Source organism: Aethalodelphis obliquidens, unplaced genomic scaffold (assembly GCF_003676395.1).
Source record: "Aethalodelphis obliquidens isolate GAN/ISIS:26980383/991018 unplaced genomic scaffold, ASM367639v1 scaffold76, whole genome shotgun sequence".
NCBI lineage: Eukaryota > Metazoa > Chordata > Mammalia > Artiodactyla > Delphinidae > Aethalodelphis > Aethalodelphis obliquidens.
Window position 1 is genome coordinate 4,320,194 of NW_020838020.1, and position 22,130 is coordinate 4,342,323.

Below are 22,130 nucleotides of genomic sequence, written 5' to 3' on the forward strand. Positions count from 1 at the left end.
CTTCTAAATTGTTTATAACTAAAGAACTAATTTGTTCTCAAAGAAATTATGTACTTTTTTCTATACTCTGAATATGAATCTCTGATCTCAGCTGTGTGTTTGGATAACTTTTGATCTCACTCAGTACATATATGTTCTAAATGTGATCCTTCTTGACTGATCTTTTACTTCTTCTCTCACTGGAAAGCAACAACCTCACTTTTGTGTTTTGTTTATTGTTCGTTCTTAAGACACAGGCCCTTTCCCCCAACCATTCAGAATGTTTTTCTTATTAAACAATTAATAGTGGTTTCTCCTTTATAAGCAGTAACTCTGGAAAGCTAATTGCATGCATCAGCTTTATATATACATGCACAGATATAACACAGAGATATGATTTTAAACTTTTTATTTGTTCATGTTCCGTTTCTCCAAGTAGATTTTCCTCTCCATCTCCTTTTCTTTCTCCTTCTCTTTCTTCTCTCCTTCTGTCCTCTCCTCTTTTCCCCCTGCCTCCTTCCCCTCTCCCTCTTCCTCTTCTTCAGCTAGGTTACTGAGGCACACAGCGAAGTAGGTTGTGCCCTTACCTACACACAACCCACTCAGCCCCAGAGAGGAATCTCAGCTCCACTGAGGCTGATGGCAGCACTGCCTAGTTCATCTACCACCAGATCCTGCTTCTCTGTGACATCTCTGTCTATATCAATGAAATGATTATATTTTTGCAATGATTCAACAAAGATTTATTCATCTAGTACGTATGCCAGGAACAGAGTTTCCCTTATCCCACAACATTTAGGCTTTGAGAGTAAGGATTAGTTAATGCAACACATAAACTACATTAAAATATTATTCTGAGTTCTGACCTGATGGCAATACTAGTATCAGGGTAGTCCAGCAGGATAGACACCATACCTCTGGCTCAGAACCCAGTCTGTGATTTCCTGCAGCAGCAGCCCCTCTCCACCTTGGTCTCATTTATGTATGCAGAGTGGGTGTCATATACCAGAAACCACAGTGTGCCATTCTTGCATTTCAGCTGTAACTATGCATCTCTCCCCGCCACTCAAGAAAGAACATCAGAATGCAGTGAGTGAGAGAAAGGAATAACATGACATTAATTTATTTTTAAAAAATATGCAATGCTAAAACATTTGGTCCTTTAAGTAACAATAATAATACATTCCTTGCAATATTAATAAAAACTCTTATCCTCTAGTATCACACTGCTGTTGAAAGCCATTCTTTTGCCACTCTGAAAAACTTGTCAGCTGTCCACCCCTCTCATATCCTCCTGTGATGTGCAGCACACATGGTGGGACAGATGGCTGGAGAGAGGTGTGTTATCTGTGCTCAGGCAGCAGTTTCTCTGTGCATCTTTACCATTAGCATATGACTCTTCTGCCCTTATTTCCTTCCTATGATAGTGTTAAGTGAGGTAGTCACATCTGCTGTACAGATTGTTGAGATCCTTGCTGCTAAACAATTAGGTAGGGATACAGTGGGAAAAAAAATTAAGTGTCTGTTTCTGCATGGTTTCCCTTGAGAGGCAAAGACCATATATTGACAGCTTGAAGGTGACTTGCCTGGTGAACTCTTGCAATCTTCCTAATTCAGCAGCAAACTGTAGGTTCACAGAACTAAATGACCTACAATCTTTTCTTTATTTTAAGACCTCTAAAATTCCTAACCTTACATTTTGGTCTTGGCTATGAATGAGGGAGTAAATCCTAAATCTAGTCCTTTTATCTGTAAACAGTCAAGTGGTTAATACACAGACATACCAAGGTCTAAAAGCTACAAAGTAACAGTCTTCTTAAATCTTTCTTCTTTAATAATATTTAATAAATACATATTTAGGAGCAATGAATAAGATGAGGATACAAAATAACATTTCCTAACCTCAAGAAGTCTCAAGTCTACTTGAAGAAATGAAGACTCATAGCTTCTTTGAAGTGTATATTGTGCTTGGAGTTGGGGTAGGTGGGAATGGATATGTTCTTTCTTATCTGGGAAACACCGAACTATAAAATTACACTTGTCAAGTGTGATGCTTAGAATAATGGTGTGCATTGTAATATTTTTCTCTTTTGGATAGCATGGTATTCAAAATGAATTAGGTTTTAATGTCATACCATAATTGCATTAAGCAACTGCACTAAATTCCAGAATACATGGCATTTACTTAATATTCTATTGAAAACTGATTTTTAATATATACTACTTTGTATTTAATAAAGGAAACATCAAAATTTAGTTTTCTCCTGTGTCTGTTTATAAGCCTAAATCTGTGATCACTCTTTACTCTCTGCATTCACTCAGAAGTAATTTTAATATGCCCATTTTGTACATGGAGCATATATAAACAGTTCTGTGAAAAAGTGTATCACCCTTATATAGTAAGGCATAGTTACATTCTAGAATCATAGTTCTTTAGTGCATGCTGTAAAAACTTAGCCTCCTATTGTTTTTGGGTTTCTCATTTAGCTTTTAAAAAATGCCCCCCGCCCCGCCAGTGACTTAATGCCACTTTCTGATAGAGTCAGTGTGAAAATGTATAGTTTAAAGCACACACACACACACACACACACACACACACACACACACATACAAACACACACACATTACTTACTGTCCCAATCTCAAAGTACTGTTTTACAGAGAGCATAGCTTAGATATAAGGAAAGCACTTACCCATCCCCAGTTAAGGAGTTAACTCAGGATGGATTACTTGTCACAAAAACCAGGACTCGGGCAAGATGATATAAAAAATTACCACATCTTTGAAATGTTGAATGAAAATAATTCCAGCACAGTTCATGTGATTAAATCTATTTTTTGTTTAAACACAGAGTCAGCACTCCTCTTCACCTTCAGGGCTTTCCAGCAGTTATTTCTATGATCAGTCCTTTAAAGAGGAATAGAAAATATAACCTAGAGTCTTTCTCTGAATTAATTTTCCTTTCTCTCCACAATTTAAATTTCTTTGAAAAATGTTTTCCAAATTGATTTTAATCTATTAAAGTAATGAACAGAATTATACCTTTAGGATCAGTTTATGAACACAATTGGAGGCATTACTGAAATGTTGACTTTAAGAAACTCATTTGTGATTGTGACTACACCTAGAAACACAGAGAGAAAGAAACATTAGAAAGAGAAAAAAAAAACACCAGGCCGAAAAATGTATGGTGAAAATAAAGATAGGCATATAAATATGAGAATGTAGATAGTAGGAATCTTTTCAGTTCTCTCTAAATTGCATAGTCAAATTTAAGAAAAGAGATAGATATAATTTTATCAGTATGCTTTCAAAATATTTCTTAGCACATGTTAAGTCGTATTTGTTTGTTCCTACACATACTTAATCACCCTCCTTTATTCTTGGGAAGGAGAAGATTTTCTGGCTAATTTCTTCAAAACCCTTTATATCATTGACTCCAACGAACTCTGGGATGGATTGGTGGACAACCAATTGGTTAATTTATCTATTGAATTATGCATATGCCTTGCTTTTTGCATGTGATTTCATCCTATCTGAGTTTTTTTAGAGTGCAACATTTTCTACAGTAAAACTAGTTTGTTTGTTCATTTGTTTGTTTAACGTCCTGAAATAGTGGTTTCTAAAATGTGGTTCCTGGACCAGCAGGAGCAATATCACTTGGGAACTCATTCAAAATGCAATCCTGCACCCTCATCCCAGACCTCTTGAACCAGAAACTCAAGTGATGGGGCCGAGAGGTCTGGGGTATTAAGCCCCTCAGGTGATTCTGATCCTTCTAATTTGAGAACCGCTAGCCTAAACCCCACTCATTGTACGGTGAGCTGGACAGGGTTGGTGTCCAATAAAAATGACATGATTGTCTGTCCTACTTCAGTCCATGTGCACAGAAAACTAACAATTCAGGCTTAATTATATTTTGTTCACAGTCATGGTGATTGCTTACAGGTGACAAGATAATCATAGCAAAGCACAACACCCTCTGTGCCTATTACATTCTGTGAGGGCATCTTGATTCAACTGGTTTCTAGTGTGTTTTCAGCACAGGCACTTTTCATTATTTTGCTACTCATCATAATTACATACAACAGAAGGCCTAGTACCTGATGCTAGTGGCCCAGGTAGGTGGTTGGTTATTTAAATAAGTTGATGAAAGTAGGAATAACAAAAACATTTTAGTTTAAAACATGTAAGTGTATAAACATTTGTCAATCTGTTTTATGTAATGCCAGGGCCATCTTTTGGTTAGTTTCCTTAAAGAACTGTATTTTCTTTCTTGATTAACCCATACTATAATTCATCCATCTTTGTACTCTTTTAAGCACAAAACTTGCCAGAATTTAAAGATACATGTAAAGAAAGAAATTTTCATTGACTGAAAAAAAGCACAATGTAAGACCTGTGAACTAAGTTTGATTTGGGGTCTAGCTAGGACTATAACCTGGGAGACAGCCCCTCACACAATTCCTAGGAATTGCTCCTAAGAGGCTGGGGGGAGGTCAGTATGTATGTGATTTTTGTGAACTGTGTACGTGCAATCAAGTACACACTTTGGCAGAAGGTTGCTGCTAATCATGAGGAGCAGATGTCTCTGTTAATGATTTTAGTGCTTTTCTAGATATGGGAAGATGCAAGAAATTGGGCTCATAAAATCTTCTGAAGCTATCTATCTGAAGGCCTCTTCTGCCATTTTTTCCTAGAGCACAGAGTACTTCATTCCTGGTCTTAGCCCTGAACTCCTTTCAGGGAGTGTTAAATGTCAGTGACTAGAGTGGTTAGTGACCTAATCCTTGTGGAACCAGATGGTGAGGTACATTCTTTGGCTGACATTTTGATACAGAACTTTCCTGGATTTTTGTGATGTTTCTCCCCCAACTTTTATATGTTTTACCCACACACAATTCAAAAATAGTTTTTGTTCCATTTTTGTTTGGGTAATGTGCTTTCATTTTGCCTTTTACAGAAATCACGGTAGTTTTCAGGAAAAAAAACCTCATTATTTTACACTTAAATTTTAATGATGCATAAAATATTTAATTAGATATTTATAAGAACAATTGCAATGAAAAGATCATATTAACTAAATTAGTCAATTTAAAAAAAAACAACCTCAATATTAAGATCAAATTTGAAAACAATCAAAAGTAACCTGTTTAGCAGGCAGCAGGTGAGTGGCTGGGTGAGCACTGAAGTACAGGAACTGTTGAACCAGAGCAGCTCCCACCCTCAAACCTTAGCCTCAGTATCCAGTGAGGGAGTTCTGTCTTCAGGCTTTAGACAGCAACAGCGAGTTGATAAGTGACCCTCTAACATACAGTTACTCTTGAAGGACTTGGACTTGAACTCTGCGAGTCCACTTATATTCAGATTTTTTTCAAGAGTAAATACCATCAGTTCTACAAGAGGTTAGTTGAATCCCGGGATGTGGAACCATGGATACAGAGGAATCTCGGATAAGGAGGAATGAAACAGGAGGACCCAACATAAATTATTCATGGATTTTCCGCTGTGGGAGAGGGTCAGCATCCCACACCCCATGTTGTTCAAGTGTCCACTGTATTAGGCTATAGGCTAATATACTAGGTTCTCAGACTCAGTTAACATTGTTTGATTCCTTCTATTTAGATGATGGTAAATTTGGGGGCTTGGGCTGAGTGATTATTATCGTTAGGAAACTTTGAATGGTCTAACTCCATGGGAAGTCAGTTATGAGGATGCTCTGCCTTTATTTACTTTTTTTTCATTTTTTGTTTGTGTGTAAGTTGAACATCTGTTTCTCATTAAAGGCACAGTTCTCACAGAGGAGAACTGAAACATAATTTTTTTTTGAAATATCTCATGCAGGACTTTGACTCTAATGGAGGCTCAACTCTGCTATGGGTGATGGAGTAGAGGTGGTGATGGAGGATGGGTATATTCCTGGCTCCAAAATAATAATTTTAACTCCAAAATGCTATGTTTATTCAAATTGCATTTCATTTTAAATAATAGTTGACTCCATTATCATTAACTAGTCTCAATTTTTTACTGTACTTTCTTAATATTGTATACAGCTTAATGAGTGTTTTCTGACATGGCTATATTCACCTTACAATTCAATAAGAAATACTCCAAGATGAACTTTAAAGTCCTGTAAGTCATACTCATAAGTATTGAAGAAGCATGGTTCTGTTATTTGTCCTGATGTTTCTTATTAAAATCATAGTAAAATATACAAGTGTTACCTGTCATGAAAGAGAATGGAAAGACAAATATACTGCATATGTTTTCTTGCCATGTTGATCAAAACAAAGCAATAGCCTAGCTTTAGGGACTAGTGAAAAGAGGATGAAATGAGTAGGGAGCTGATATCAGGAAAACATCATATTCACTGCATGGGTAGGAACTCCAAAGTGCCAGGGTTGCTAGACCAATCTACCTTTTACTGATTGCAGGTAATAATGTGGGGTTACTTCCAAGAATTTTGGTGATAGAGTTAAGAATATAACTTATCAGTAAGCAACTGAGTAGTAATATGGAATTACAAAATGGTGGTCTAGCTCCATCTGGCAAATATGACTTTTAATAAAGTATGCTGTTGGGAATGAAATTTCAGTTATCATTTAATGACAAGTTAGATGTTGTTAATAGGGTTAATCATGCATTAGACAGTAGTCTTATTAATCCCTGAATGGCTTTATAATATTTATAAGCAATACTTAGCAACTTAAGTCAGTTTACCTAAAGTTGGCAATGTTTTCTGAAGTGGTAACACAGTGTACAGGAAGAGTGCCTTTGGACAAATTCTTTAATTTCTCTGTGTCTAACTGTCCTCAATGAGAACCTCAGCTGTGCTGATCTCTGAGTCTTCTTTCAGCTTGGAACAACTATGACCTGTCTGTCCTCATGGAAGAAACATATTTTGATGTTCAGCAAAGTAATTTACACTATTTTATAAACATATGCTCTCCAGTTAGAGACCATTTAGATTGAGAAGATAAAATGCCATTGAGGTGTGATCTTCCTGGTTAGCCACCTGAGTGCATTTTGAGATGTGGACATTTGGTCGATGGTATTATAGAAAATGCCTGGGCATGGGAGCAAGAGAGAAAGAACTGACTGGAAAACCACCCACCCACCATTTACTACTAGTGTGCTTTGGGCCAAATTACTTACAGTGTCCTTATCTAAGAAATGAGGATAAAAGTCTATCTTCTAGAATTGTGACAATTGAATAAAATAATACGTGTATAGTGCTGAGCTCCACGATGGAAATTGCTGTTCCCTCTCTCCCCAGCTTCCTGCTGGCTGCAGTCTAAATGAATGAGAATTCCCTAATCAAATTTCTAAAAGTGATGTTATCCCATCACTTTTAGTTCCTCCTTGATGCTCATTTTTCCTACCTCCTTTTCATGTCTGTCAAATTCACATAGGTCCCTCGTTCCCGTTCCTTCCTTTCTACTGCTGTGGAGAGAATTTACCTGAATGATCAACACTTTTTGGAAGTGGAAGAAATAGTGCTGGATTTTTTAAAGTAAATTATATTAATGTAAATGTACAGACCTAGCAAATGAATCTAAACTTTGAGTCTAAATTACCTAGTTTGTTCTTATCACCAACCACAATGCCCTGTGTGATTTTACAGCTGTTACTGGTCTCGGCCTGCTTTTGACAGTCTCTGGCAATGCTCTCTGCAGCTATTAACCCAGAAATTGCTCTCATTGTTTACACAAAACCCATCAAGGAGGTCAGCAGATGATTATAACACTTCCCTTTCTTGTATACCAAGCACTAATAAATGCATTATTTAAATCTCATAATAATCCCATGAGATAAGCAGGTATTATTATTTATGATTGTTTGTTTTAATGGACTCATTAAGTGACTTTTTCAAGATCTTATAAATAGAAAGTGTCAGGAATGGGACTGGCCTCCTATTACATGATTCTCACACTCCCAAGGGGTGGGGGGGACTCTTTGAAACTCTTTCTTCAACAATTTCCAATAGTAAATTGTAAACTTCTGTTAAAAGTATACCACCAGCCTTAAACAGACCAAGTTGTTTCTTCTTTGTTCATGTTATACAACTCTTAAATAAATTCTGGTAATTTTTAAAGGCCATTTCTGGTTGCCGTTCTCTTTCCACTCTGAGCTGTATTGAAGAAATAATTCTGATTAAATATATATGTATATGGTTGTATATTTCTTTTTGTTCTTTGTCCTTTTTCTTCTTTTTTCTTTACTTCCCTTTTTTTTCCTTTTTAGAAATTTGAATTGAGATAAAATCATATGACATAAAATTCACCACCATAAAGATTTTTAAGCATACAGTTAAGGAGTGTGAAGTATACTCACATTGTACAACCAGTCTCCAGAACTTTTTCATTTTGCAAAACCAAAACTCTATACCCATTAAACAATAACTCCCTTTTCTCCCCTCCTCTGAGCACCTGGCAACCACCATTCTACTTTCTGTTACTATAAATTTAACTATACTTGATAGCTCATGTAAGTGAAGTCATACTGTATTTGTCTTTTTGTGACTGGCTTATTTCAGTTAGCATGGTGTCCTAGAGGCTCATCCATATTGTATCATGTGTCAGAATTTCTTTCCTTTTAATGACTAAATAATATTCCATTGCACAGAAACACATTTTATTTATTCATTCATCTGTCAATGAATATTTGGATTGTTTCCACCTTTTGGCTATTGAAATAATACTGCTATGAACATGGGTATACACCTATCTCTATGAGACCCTACTTTCAATTCCTTTGGATATATGCTCAGAAGTGATATGACTAGATTATATGGTAATTTTGTTCTTTATTTTTGAAGAACCATCATATTGTTTTCTGTTTCAGTTGTGCCAGCCATCAGCACCTCCTAGGAACCAAACTAAGAGTCACCTAGGACTCTCTGCTCTCTGCCTTATTCTTCACATCCAATCACTGATCATGTTTTATGTATTCTGCCTCTTCAACATACCCTGGTGCTTCCATGCTTACACACCAAATTACCTCCTACCCAGATAATTATAATTATGTGCTTAGGGGTTTATCTTGCCAATGGTTATTTCCTCTCTCTAACATTTTTAAAACTCCTACCACATAATCTTTTTATAGCATAGCTGTAATACTGTAGGGTGTTTTTTTTTTCTACTTTTTTTTTTTTCTTTAACTTAAGGTGATTTTTGTTTGTTTGTTTGATATTTAAATGTCTCCCCATTCATTGGCTACTGTGTAATATCAAACCTCCTTAGTCTGGTGATCAAGATTTGTTATAATATAATTTTAACCTTTTTCAACCCAGCTTTCACTATTTCTGTTCACCAAGCCTGACTTATAGCCAGGTGGAATTACTTACATATTTTATACACTTTTCACTTTCTGCTTTCCTTGCCTATTTATATGCTGGTCACCATCTGGAATGTTTTTAAACATACTTTGTCTCTCTCTCTCTCATCCAAATCCTTCATTTTCTTCAACCCCAAGCTAAAAATTCTGAAACGATCCCTGATTTCATTGTTTTATAGAACTTCTCCAAATCCAGGACCCTGATAGCATTTTATTGATTGTTCTTCTACAGCATTTATCACTTTCTATCTTGTACAATAGTTAGTTATGTACCTTAAATTTCATACAAGATTTAGCTCCCAAACTAAGGCTTGAAGACAGATATTGTGTGTGTTTTCATCTTTTTGTCTTCTCCAGTACATTACAGAGTACTTTGCACACAATTAGCAATCAATACCTATGTTTTGAGGGAATGAATCAATGAGTAAATTAACATAAGTATTGTGTAATGGGACAGACATAGTTTCTTCAGATTCTTAAAGTGGTAAAAATTTTATATTTGCTAAGCTGAGAGGAAGCAGAGAGAGGTGTTTACAGGGCTGGCATTTGAACCTGAAGCCACAAATCTAAAAAGATTTTGCAAAGTATTTGCAATTTTTCTGTGCATTGAGGAGATCTTTGAGGAAACAAATCAAAAACAATGAAGAAAATTTTGGTTTCTGAAATGTATGCTTTGAGGAAAATTTGTAATTAATGGCAATAGGATTTTGCTTATTAATGAAATTTAAAATTATGTATTACTTTTTTTAGTTTATTAGCCTGAAAGCTGAAACATTATCTCAATTTAAAATTAATTTGAGTTACTTTAGTGTGATAGGTGCTTCAAATTATATCCATTTTATTACAAGAGTATTAACAAATTGAATAAAAAATACTTTAAAGAGTTTAACTGTAGTCAAGTAGATGTAAAGGATCTATCATTTTGAACACACTTAATCTTTCCTTAGAAACATTACAAAATACATTTCAGTACCTATATCTCCTATAAAGGGCAAAGTTTTAATTAATTGAAAGAAAATTATCTTTTTGCAATACAAACTTTCTTCTATACAGACAGAGTACACTGGAAGTCAAGTAGTTTCCTGGTAAATTGTATGGATGTTTGAATAGTAAGAATGTATGATCGCCAAGTATTCAATAAAATCTTACCATCATGTGGTAATAACAAGTTAACTGAAACATCACTGAACTAATTCTCTCACATTCCCCATGATGATTGACTTGGTTTCTGGGAAATGCTCCTTTAAAGTTAATAACGAAAAAATTTGGAAAAATATGACTCATTAAAGATTTTCTTAAATACAGACAACAATTTTACCACTGCTGTACTATTTTTGAACTTACAATATTACTTTTCAAAAATCATCTTATATCATCAGGAATGATGGTCTTATAATCAAAAAATAACATTTATGATTTTCTCCAAAGCTCATTAAGCCATAATCAACTAAGTCTGTGTCATTATCACATCTATAACTTTCGAATAAATGCAACAAAATATTACCTTGTGAATTTACCTGTGCCCAGAAGTTTCAGTTATAACTGAATAACATGATTCTAATTCATAAATTCAAAGAAACAGTGACAGTTATAGAAAGAAAAATTGTACCAGGCACTTGTTAAAAATAGCAAGGAAGACTTTATCCAAGATTATTGTGATAGGAAGGAGTCAAGACTATTGCAATAGAAAAGAAAGTTGAACTCACTCTGCTGAAACAAAAAAGAGGTGAACTAATGGAAAAAGCACTATAGGAAGGAGGTTGGTCTAAATGATTAGGTCACTAGTGTTTGTTAATTGTCTTTTACCCAAGTTAGTCTTCTATCTTCTCCTAGGAATTAGGAGACAGGGGTCCTATTTTTCTTGATAATTACATTTCAAAGGGATGACTCCGAGGTCATGGAGAAAGATATTCCTGGGTTGTTAGGAGATTTATATCTCAAAGGAGTGGAGAAAGAATTTACCATTGCAAGTTTTCAAAAGTTAATGCTTTAAGAAAAAAGGAGGTCACAGCCTAGAGATGGGAAGAAGCCTGTCTAAAGTTGAGTCACGCTGAGGAAATGTTAAGACCTTCTTGGTCACAGTAAATATTTGCTTTTTAAGACTGTTGGCTAATCTAGCAAAAATTTCAAATTTCTTCTTGGCTACACTTTTCACTGGAGTGATTATGACCCAAAATATGACAAGAATTCTTTCCAGAGGAGGTACTTCCTCTGCGCTCTGGGGAAAGTTAATTTTCAATACTTTTGACAAAATGTAATACTTAGGGGATTAGATATAATCCCCTAAGTACATTTTTTAGGCCTTCTGTCAACAATTTCCAAATACCAGTCTTTCTATCAAAAGTATTTCTTGCTGAATCATTCCCAGTCCACCCTGACCATATGCCATGCTTACTTACTTGTTCCTACAGAAAGAACTACTGATGATTCTAAGTGTTTAAGTTCATATTCTGTGACTAAAGGGTTTACCTATATTTTTCCATCTGTGTTAGAGCTATGCATATAATCAAACAAGTAAGATAATAACTTTCTTTAAAAAAATATATGGCATTATACTTTCCTAGGTAACAAGCTATTTTAAAGTCAAAGTGATGGTTAGGGCAAAAGAAAAAACTAAACAGAGACAAAAGGATAGGGACGGGTCCTGCACCAGCGGGAGAGAGCTGTGAAGGAGGAAAAGTGTCCACACACTAGGAAGCCCCTTCGCGGGTGGAGACTTCGGGAGGCGGAGTGGGGGAGCTTGGGAGCCGCGGAGGAGAGCACAACAACAGGGGTGCGGAGGGCAAAGCGGACAGATTCCAGCGCAGAGGATCGGGCCGACCGGCACTCACCAGCCGAGAGGCTTGTCTGCTCGCCCGCCGGGGCTGGCGGGACTGGGAGCTGAGGCTCCGGCTTTTGTCGGAGCGCCGGGAGAGGACTGAGGTTGGCGGCGTGAACACAGCCTGCAGGGCGTTGGTGCGCCACGGCTGGCCGGGAGAGAGTCCGGGGAGGGGTCTGGACCTGCCGAAGAGGCAAGAGACTTTTACGTCCCTCTTTGTTTCCTGGTGCACGAGGAGAGGGGATTAAGAACGCTGCTAGAGAGAGCTCCAGGGACGGGCGCGAGCCGCGGCTAAGAGTGCGGAGCCCAGAGACGGACATGGGACGCTAAGGCCGCTGCTGCCGCCGCCAGGAGGCCTGTGTGCGAACACAGGTCACTAGCCACACGCCCTTCTGGGGAGCCTGTGCAGCCCGCCACTGCCAGGGTCCCGGGATCCAGGGACGGCTCCCCGGGAGAGCGCACGGCGCGCCTCAGGCTGCAGCGTCACGCCGGCCTCTGCCGCTGCAGGCCCGCCCCGCACTCCGTGACCCTCCCTACCCCCCGGCCTGGGTGAGCCAGAGCCTCCGAATCAGCGGCTCCTTTAACCTCGTCCTGTCTGAGCAAAGAACAGACGCCCTCCGGCGACCTACACGCACAGGCGGGGCCAAATCCAAAGCTGAGCCCCTGGGAACTGTCAGAACAAAGAAGAGAAAGGGAAATCTCTCCCAGCAGCCTCAGAAGCAGCGGATTAAAGCTCCACAATCAACTTGATATACCCTGCATCTGTGGAATACCTGAATAGACAACGAATCATCCCAAATTAAGGAGCCCTGTGGATGAAAGGCTCTTGGTGCTGCAGCCAGGACTCAGTGCTGTGCCTCTGAGGTGGGAGAGCCAACTTCAGGACACTGGTCCACAAGAGGCCTCCCAGCTGCACATAATATCAAACAGCAAAAATCTCCGAGAGATCTCCATCTCAATGCCAGCACCCAGCTTCACTCAACGACCAGCAAGCTACAGTGCTGGACATCCTATGCCAAACAACTAGCAAGACAGGAACACAACCCCACCCATTAGCAGAGAGGCTGCCCAAAATCATAGTAAGTCTACAGACACCCCAAAACACACCACCAGACGTCGACCTGCCCACCAGAAAGACAAGATCCAGCTTCATCCACCAGAACACAGGCACTAGTACCCTCCACCAGGAAGCCTACACAACCCACTGAACCAACCTTAGCCACTGGGGACAGACACAAAAAACAACAGGAACTACGAACCTTCAGCCTGCAAAAAAGGAGACCCCCAAACACAGTAAGATAAGCAAAATGAAAAGACAGAAAAACACACAGCAGATGAAGGAGCAAGATAAAAACCCACCAGACCTAACAAATGAAGAGGAAATAGGCAGTCTACCTGAAAAAGAATTCAGAATAATGATAGTAAGGTTGATCCAAAATCTTGGAGATAGAATGGACAATAGAATGGACAAATTGCAAGAATCAGTTAACAAGGACCTAGAAGAACTAAAGATGAAGCAAGCAACGATGAACAACACAATAAATGAAATTAAAAGTACTCTAGATGGGATCAATAGCAGAATAACTGAGGCAGAAGAACGGATAAGTGACCTGGAAGATAAAATAGTGGAAATAACTACTGCAGAGCAGAATAAAGAAAAAAGAATGAAAAGAACTGAGGACAGTCTCAGAGACCTCTGGGACAACATTAAACGCACCAACATTCGAATTATAGGGGTTCCAGAAGAAGAAGAGAAAAAGAAAGGGACTGAGAAAATATTTGAAGAGATTATAGTTGAAAACTTCCCTAATATGGGAAAGGAAATAGTTAATCAAGTCCAGGAAGCACAGAGAGTCCCATACAAGATAAATACAAGGAGAAATACGCCAAGACACATATTAATCAAACTGTCAAAAATTAAATACAAAGAAAGCATATTAAAAGCAGCAAGGGAAAAACAACAAATAACACACAAGGGAATCCCCATAAGGTTAACAGCTGATCTTTCAGCAGAAACTCTGCAAGCCAGAAGGGAGTGGCAGGACATATTGAAAGTGTTGAAGGAGAAAAACCTGCAACCAAGATTACTCTACCCAGCAAGGATCTCATTCAGATTTGATGGAGAAATTAAAACCTTTACAGACAAGCAAAAGCTGAGAGAGTTCAGCACCACCAAACCAGCTCTACAACAACTGCTAAAGGAACTTCTCTAGGCAAGAAACACAAAAGAAGGAAAGGACCTACAATAACGAACCCAAAACAATTAAGAAAATGGGAATAGGAACACACATATCGATAATTACCTTAAATGTAAATGGACTAAATGCTCCCACCAAAAGACACAGATTGGCTGAATGGATACAAAAACAAGACCCATATATTTGCTGTCTACAAGAGACCCACTTCAGACCTAGAGACACATACAGACTGAAAGTAAGGGGATAGAAAAAGGTATTTCATGCAAATGGAAACCAAAAGAAAGCTGGAGTAGCAATTCTCCTATCAGACAAAATAGACTTTAAAACAAAGACTATTAGAAGAGACAAAGAAGGACACTACATAATGATCAAGGGATCGATCCAAGAGGAAGATATAACAATTGTAAATATTTATGCACCCAACATAGGTGCACCTCAATACATAAGGCAAATACTGACAACCATAAAAGGGGAAATCGACAGTAACACATTCATAGTAGGGGACTTTAACACCCCACTTTCACCAATGGACAGATCATCCAAAATGAAAATAAATAAGGAAACACAAGCTTTAAATGATACATTAAACGAGATGGAGTTAATTGATATTTATAGGACATTCCATCCAAAAACAACAGAATACACATTTTTCTCAAGTGCTCATGGAACATTCTCCAGGATAGATCATATCTTGGGTCACAAATCAAGCCTTGGTAAATTTAAGAAAATTGAAATTGTATCATGTATCTTTTCTGACCACAACGCCATGAGACTAGATATCAATTACAGGAAAAGATCTGTAAAAAATACAAACACATGGAGGCTAAACAATACACTACTTAATAATGAAGTGATCACTGAAGAAATCAAAGAGGAAATCAAAAAATACCTAGAAACAAATGACAATGGAAACACAACGACCCAAAACCTGTGGGATGCAGCAAAAGCAGTTCTAAGGGGGAAGTTTATAGCAATACAAGCCCACCTTAAGAAGCAGGAAACATCTCGAATAAACAACCTAACCTTGCACCTCAAGCAATTAGAGAAAGAAGAACAAAAAAAACCCCAAAGCTAGCAGAAGGAAAGAAATCATAAAAATCAGATCAGAAATAAATGAAAAAGAAATGAAGGAAACAATAGCAAAGATCAATAAAACTAAAAGCTGGTTCTTTGAGAAGATAAACAAAATAGATAAACCACTAGCCAGACTCATCAAGAAAAAAAGGGAGAAGACTCAAATCAATAGAATTAGAAATGAAGAAGGAGAGGTAACAACTGACACTGCAGAAATAAAAGAGATCATGAGAGATTACTACAAGCAACTCTATGCCAATAAAATGGACAATCTGGAAGAAATGGACAAATTCTTAGAAATGCACAACCTGCCAAGACTGAATCAGGAAGAAATAGAAAATATGAACAGACCAATCACAAGCACTGAAATTGAAACTGTGATTAAAAATCTTCCAACAAAGAAAAGCCCAGGACCAGATGGCTTCACAGGCGAATTCTATTCAAACATTTAGAGAAGAGCTAACACCTATCCTTCTCAAACTCTTCCAAAATATAGCAGAGAGAGGAACACTCCCAAACTCCTTCTACGAGGCCACCATCACCTTGATACCAAAACCAAACAAGGATGTCACAAAGAAAGAAAACTACAGGCCAATATCACTGATGAACATAGATGCAAAAATCCTCAACAAAATACTAGCAAATAGAATCCAACAGCACATTAAAAGGATCATACACCATGATCAAGTGGGGTTTATTCCAGGAATGCAAGGATTCTTCAATATACGCAAATCAATCAATGTGATAAACCATATTAACAAACTGAAGGAGAAAAACCATATGATCATCTCAATAGATGCAGAGAAAGCTTTTGACAAAATTCAACACCCATTTATGATAAAAACCCTGCAGAAAGTAGGCATAGAGGGAACTTTCCTCAACATAATAAAGGCCATATATGACAAGCCCACAGCCAACATCATCCTCAATGGTGAAAAACTGAAAGCATTTCCACTAAGATCAGGAACAAGACAAGGTTGCCCACTCTCACCACTCTTATTCAACATAGTTTTGGAAGTTTTAGCCACAGCAATCAGAGAAGAAAAGGAAATAAAAGGAATCCAAATCGGAAAAGAAGAAGTAAAGCTGTCACTGTTTGCAGATGACATGATCCTATACATAGAGAACCCTAAAGATGCTACCAGAAAACTACTAGAGCTAATCAATGAATTTGGTAAAGTGGCAGGATACAAAATTAATGCACAGAAATCTCTGGCATTCCTATATACTAATGATGAAAAATCTGAAAGTGAAATCAAGAAAACACTCCCATTTACCATTGAAACAAAAAGAATAAAATATCTAGGAATAAACCTACCTAAGGAGACAAAAGATCTGTATGCAGAGAATTATAAGACACTGATGAAAGAAATTAAAGATGATACAAATAGATGGAGAGATATACCATGTTCTTGGATTGGAAGAATCAACATTGTGAAAATGACTCTACTACCCAAAGCAATCTATAGATTCAATGCAATCCCTATCAAACTACCACTGGCATTTTTCACAGAACTAGAACAAAAAATTTTGCAATTTGTATGGAAACACAAAAGACCCCGAATAGCCAAAGCAATCTTGAGAACGAAAGAAGGAACTGGAGGAATCAAGCGCCCAGACTTCAGACTATACTACAAAGCTACAGTTATCAAAACGGTATGGTACTGGCACAAAAACAGAAAGATAGATCAATGGAACAGGATAGAAAGCCCAGAGATAAACCCACGCACATATGGTCACCTTATCTTTGACAAAGGAGGCAGAAATGTACCGTGGAGAAAGGACAGCCTATTCAATAAGTGGTGCTGGGAAAACTGGACAGCTACATGTAAAAGTATGAAGTTGGATCACTCCCTAACGCCATACACAAAAATAAGCTCAAAATGGATTAAAGACCTAAATGTAAGGCCAGAAACTATCAAACTCTTAGAGGAAAACATAGGCAGAACACTCTATGACATAAATCACAGCAAGATTCTTTCTGTCCCACCTCCTAGAGTAATGGAAATAAAAACAAGAGTAAACAAATGGGACCTAATGAAACTTAAAAGCTTTTGCGCAGCAAAGGAAACCATAAAGAAGACCAAAAGACAACCCTCAGAATGGGAGAAAATATTTGCAAATGAAGCAACTGACAAAGGATTGATCTCCAAAATTTATAAGCAGCTCATGCAGCTTAATAACAAAAAAACAAACAACCCAATCCAAAAATGGGCAGAAGACCTAAATAGACATTTCTCCAAAGAAGATATACAGAGTGCCAACAAACACATGAGAGAATGCTCAACATCACTAATCATGAGAGAAATGCAAATCAAAACTACAATGAGATATCATCTCACACCAGTCAGAATGGCTATCATCAAAAAATCTAGAAACAATAAATGCTGGAGAGGGTGTGGAGAAAAGGGAACCCTCTTACACTGTTGGTGGGAATGTAAATTGATACAGCCACTGTGGAGAACAGTATGGAGGTTCCTTAAAAAGCTACAAATAGAACTACCATATGACCCAGCAATCCCACTACTGGGCATATACCCTGAGAAAACCATAATTCAAAAAGAGTCATGTACCAAAATGTTCATTGCAGCTCTATTTACAATAGCCCAGAGATGGAAACAACCTAAGTGTCCATCATCGGATGAATGGATAAAGAAGATGTGGCACATATATACAATGGAATATTACTCAGCCATAAAAAGAGACGAAATTGAGCTATTTGTAATGAGGTGGATAGACCTAGAGTCTGTCATACAGAGTGAAGTAAGTCAGAAAGAGAGAGACAAATACCGTATGCTAACACATATATATGGAATTTAAAAAAAAAAAATGTCATGAAAAACCTAGGGGTGAAACAGGAATAAAGACACAGACTTACTAGAGAATGGACTTGAGGCTATGGGGAGGGGGAAGTGTAAACGGTGACAAAGCGATAAAGAGGCATGGACATATATCCACTACCAAACGTAAGGTAGATAGCTAGTGGGAAGCAGCCGCATAGCACAGGGAGATCAGCTAGGTGCTTTGTGACCGCCTGGAGGGGTGGGATAGGGAGGGTGGGAGGGAGGGAGACGCAAGCGGGAAGCGATATGGGAATACATGTATATATATAACTGATTCATTTTGTTGTGAAGCTGAAACTAACATACCATTGTAAAGCAATTATACTCCAATAAAGATGTTAAAAAAATAAATAAATAAAAAATAAAGTCAAAGTGATTATCAGAGTGTGACAAAAAAAGGGAACTCTGTTCTCTACCTCAAGAAACTAGCATTTTACTAAAACAAACAAACAAACAAACAAAAAAACAAAGAAAGAAATGGAGATTTTAAGGTTCCTTCTCATCAATTCAAAATCCCAATAAATAAACTTATCTGATTCTAATTTTATATTTTAAACTAATTATAGAAAACAAAACTGTGTTAGTGTAAGTGACATGTCAAAGTGATACAGGTAAACCTTTTAAGTATTCCTGATTTATACTAAATAAAGTGAATTAGCAAGTAAGTACAGTGTACAAATTTAACCACATATTCTCAGAGAACCATCAAAGTGTCTACACAGTTGCAGAAAAGGGCACAGATGTTCACCCTAAAAAAATCCTATAATTAAGACACATTTATGCTCTGCAGATGCAGCCATTTCTAGAGTACTAAGTACTCTTGTAAACACACCCAAACCAAAGAAAAATCTTTTTGAACTTTCTTACTTTTATTTTAACAAGAAAACCGAAACAAGGATCTTAATTATACAAATGTGGCAGTTTAATTAATCCAACATTTGCTCTCCAGCCATATATAGTTTAGTTTGTATTGAACTTAAATTCATAATATTTAATGTTTTGTTTCGCAGACTCTGTCTCTGAAATTTACCAGGAAGATTTATGTTATTTTTATGTAATATAAAATTAGAGGTGTTGCTGATTATTGGTGTTGCTGATTTTCAAATATTGATTTATATTCTGACAATGTGATGAGGCAGAAAATAGAATGAAGGAAGGTACTGAACGCATGGAAATGAGAGAAGTATTTTTACTCCAACTATGTACAGCATAAAATAAAAGAAATTAAGTTCATTTGTGTTACCTCCTTTTATGACAAAGGAAGGGCCAGTGATTCAAAAAGAAAAGTCATGATAAAAAACATATCTGAGGATGCACCCATCCTTTCTGAAATGAAGAGCTAGAGAATTAAAGGAATGGAAGAGTTTGTGAGAAATACCTCCTGAGCCTTGCCCTGGTTTTGAATTTGTTAGCATCAGAGCCTCTATTTGACTTGAATCTTCAGTTCACATTGGCAGTTGTAAAATTATGTTCTCTCCTGTTTTCAGCATAATTTTTGTATCTACTTTGCAGAATGCAAGAAAATCAATATTTGACTCACATATATGAAGGATGTAGCAGCATCTAGCTATTTCTTCTTTCCAAGGTTTTCCTTCTTATATAGAGATGATTTTTTCTTTCTTAATCTGCAGTAGGGTTTCGGTCTCTATTTCATTCCATTTTCTATGACCACTAGTACTGTATTTCTAGCTGTCAGAAAATTAGGCAATTTAATGCAGTAGGTAGAAAGGCGATATTCCTAATTATTTCCCCGTATATCCTAAGTATATTAGTTCTGCAAAGAAGACCTTAAAAAAACAAACTTATTGCTAGGTATAATCATGCTTCAGACAGCTGTTGGAATAAAATCATTTTTTTTTCAGTATATACATCTTAAATATTTACCAATTTCCAACAGTATTAAAGTTCTGGTGATGGAGGACTTGCTGAGGATTTAGATTGATCAAAGGGTCAAACCTGATGGAAGATTTAGGGCCTCTTCCAAACTACAGCTCCATGGCTAAAGGTATCTGTATATTTGTAGACAATTCAAATTGAGGGTGGTTTATCAAACCTGCTCCATTTTATGAATGTATACTTAAATAAAATAAGCACAAAAGTGAAAAAGAAATGAGACAGTAAACTTTGTTTCTTTAGAAACTGCAACAGTAGTAGGCCAAACATCATTATGCTAAGCCTCAATGTGTGTTCATATGTACACACTGACATGGGCAAAATAATGTATATGCATGAATAGAATATATTTGCATGTACAAATATAGTTGTTCATATTTAAGTACATTTTCTCATGTTAAATTCAGTAAAATTGAACTCTGCCATCTGGATTTTATGTATTTTGGTTTTAGAATTTACTATGGAGTTTGCCTTGAATCTATAAAATAGGCAATGAGGACTTAGAATAATCCTCATAATTTCTGTTTAAATTCTAAGGGTGTACTTGTAGGGGTGAAACCCCCAAAAGTATTATTTTAATACCAAACTTCTATTTTACAATTTTCTTTATTCTAATTTCAAGGTTTTTCTTTTTACTTCTCCTAAACATGATATGTAGAGTTTGCAACTGATTTCTGACAAATTCTTAAACAAAGTACTCTAGTGGTCAATCTAAACCTTGATTCTTTTCTTTTTTGCCACGGGGCTTAAAAGATACATGGAAATATATTGTATTTTTAATATTACTAATGGAGAAAAATCACAAGCTCTGATACAATTATAAGTAAAATAAATCTAAAAGGTTTTGAATCATTTAGTCACACTGACAGTCACAAGAAAATAAGGATCTTTACCTAATTATCTTTCTCTATGTATGAAGGGAGATACAAGCTAAATAAAATATGTGACTTGTGTAAGATATTGCTTATAGTTAGCACAAGAACTGCAATTAGATTGTCCTTTTATTACACTTTGTGCCTTGATTAGTCTTGATCAGTTTCCAAAATCACACACACACGCAACACACACACACACCCCTCAGCCACATCCATGCAAACCCGCATACAAAGAGAGCGAGAGAGAGAGAGAGAAGGGTAGGTGGGAAACACATGCATATACACACCCTTCAGTTCTGGGAGCTTGTAAGATGGTAGTCATTTTATTTCATAAAAAGAAAATGTCCAGAAAGACATATCCATGGATAGAGACTTCTCATAATGAATAGAGGCTTTCACCATCATACATTCTCATCTGTGACTTTCACCTCCAGAATCCCAGCCAGATCCATACATTGCTGGGATCATGAGGTAGTAATGACTTTGAGAATACCTCCCCTATGGGAGGGCCCAAAATGTGACTAATGCTTAACATAGATATTTTTGACATGTAGCTCTCAACACAAGAGTATTCTATGAAACAACAATTTTGACTAAAAGATACATTTCCATTATGTTTATAAATCATTGGGAAATAACTTGCTTTAAGTTAATAGACTGAATTTATTTTTTAAATTTTTTATATAAATTTATTTATTTATTTTTGGCTGCATTGGGTCTTCATTGCTGCACGCGGGCTTTCTCTCTAGTTGCAGCAAGCAGGGGCTACTCTTCATTGTGGTGCGCGGTCTTCTCATTGTGGTGGCTTGTCTTGTTGTGGAGCACAGTCTCTAGGTATGCGGGCTTCAGTAGTTGCAGTGCGCAGGCTCAGTAGTTGCAGCATGCTGGCCCTGGAGCATGCGGGTTTCAGTAGTTGTGGCGCATGGCTCAGTAGTTGTGGTGCACAGGCTTAGTTGCTCCGTGGCATGTGGGATCTTCCCAGACCAGGGTTCAAACCTGTGTCCCCTGCATTGGCAGGTGGATTCTTAACCACTGCACCACCAGGAAAGTCTGATAGACTGAATTTAAACTTCTAAAAATACCTTAAATTATTGTTAAAACACACAAGTAACT

The 22,130-nt window shown here is 37.1% G+C and overlaps 1 protein-coding gene and 1 long non-coding RNA gene across 5 annotated transcripts in view; one reads left to right on the forward strand and one right to left on the reverse strand.

The window, feature by feature from the left end:
• PCDH9 (protocadherin 9) overlaps positions 1-22,130 on the forward strand; it is a 986,051-nt gene that overhangs the window by 905,412 nt on the left and 58,509 nt on the right. The window lies entirely within an intron of this gene.
• Positions 910-21,439, reverse strand: LOC113612395 (uncharacterized). Its single transcript, XR_003429846.1, has 4 exons — positions 21,305-21,439; positions 19,790-19,938; positions 3,023-3,104; positions 910-2,887 (listed from the first exon to the last, which is right to left on the reverse strand). It is a non-coding gene; the product is annotated as an uncharacterized LOC113612395 (long non-coding RNA).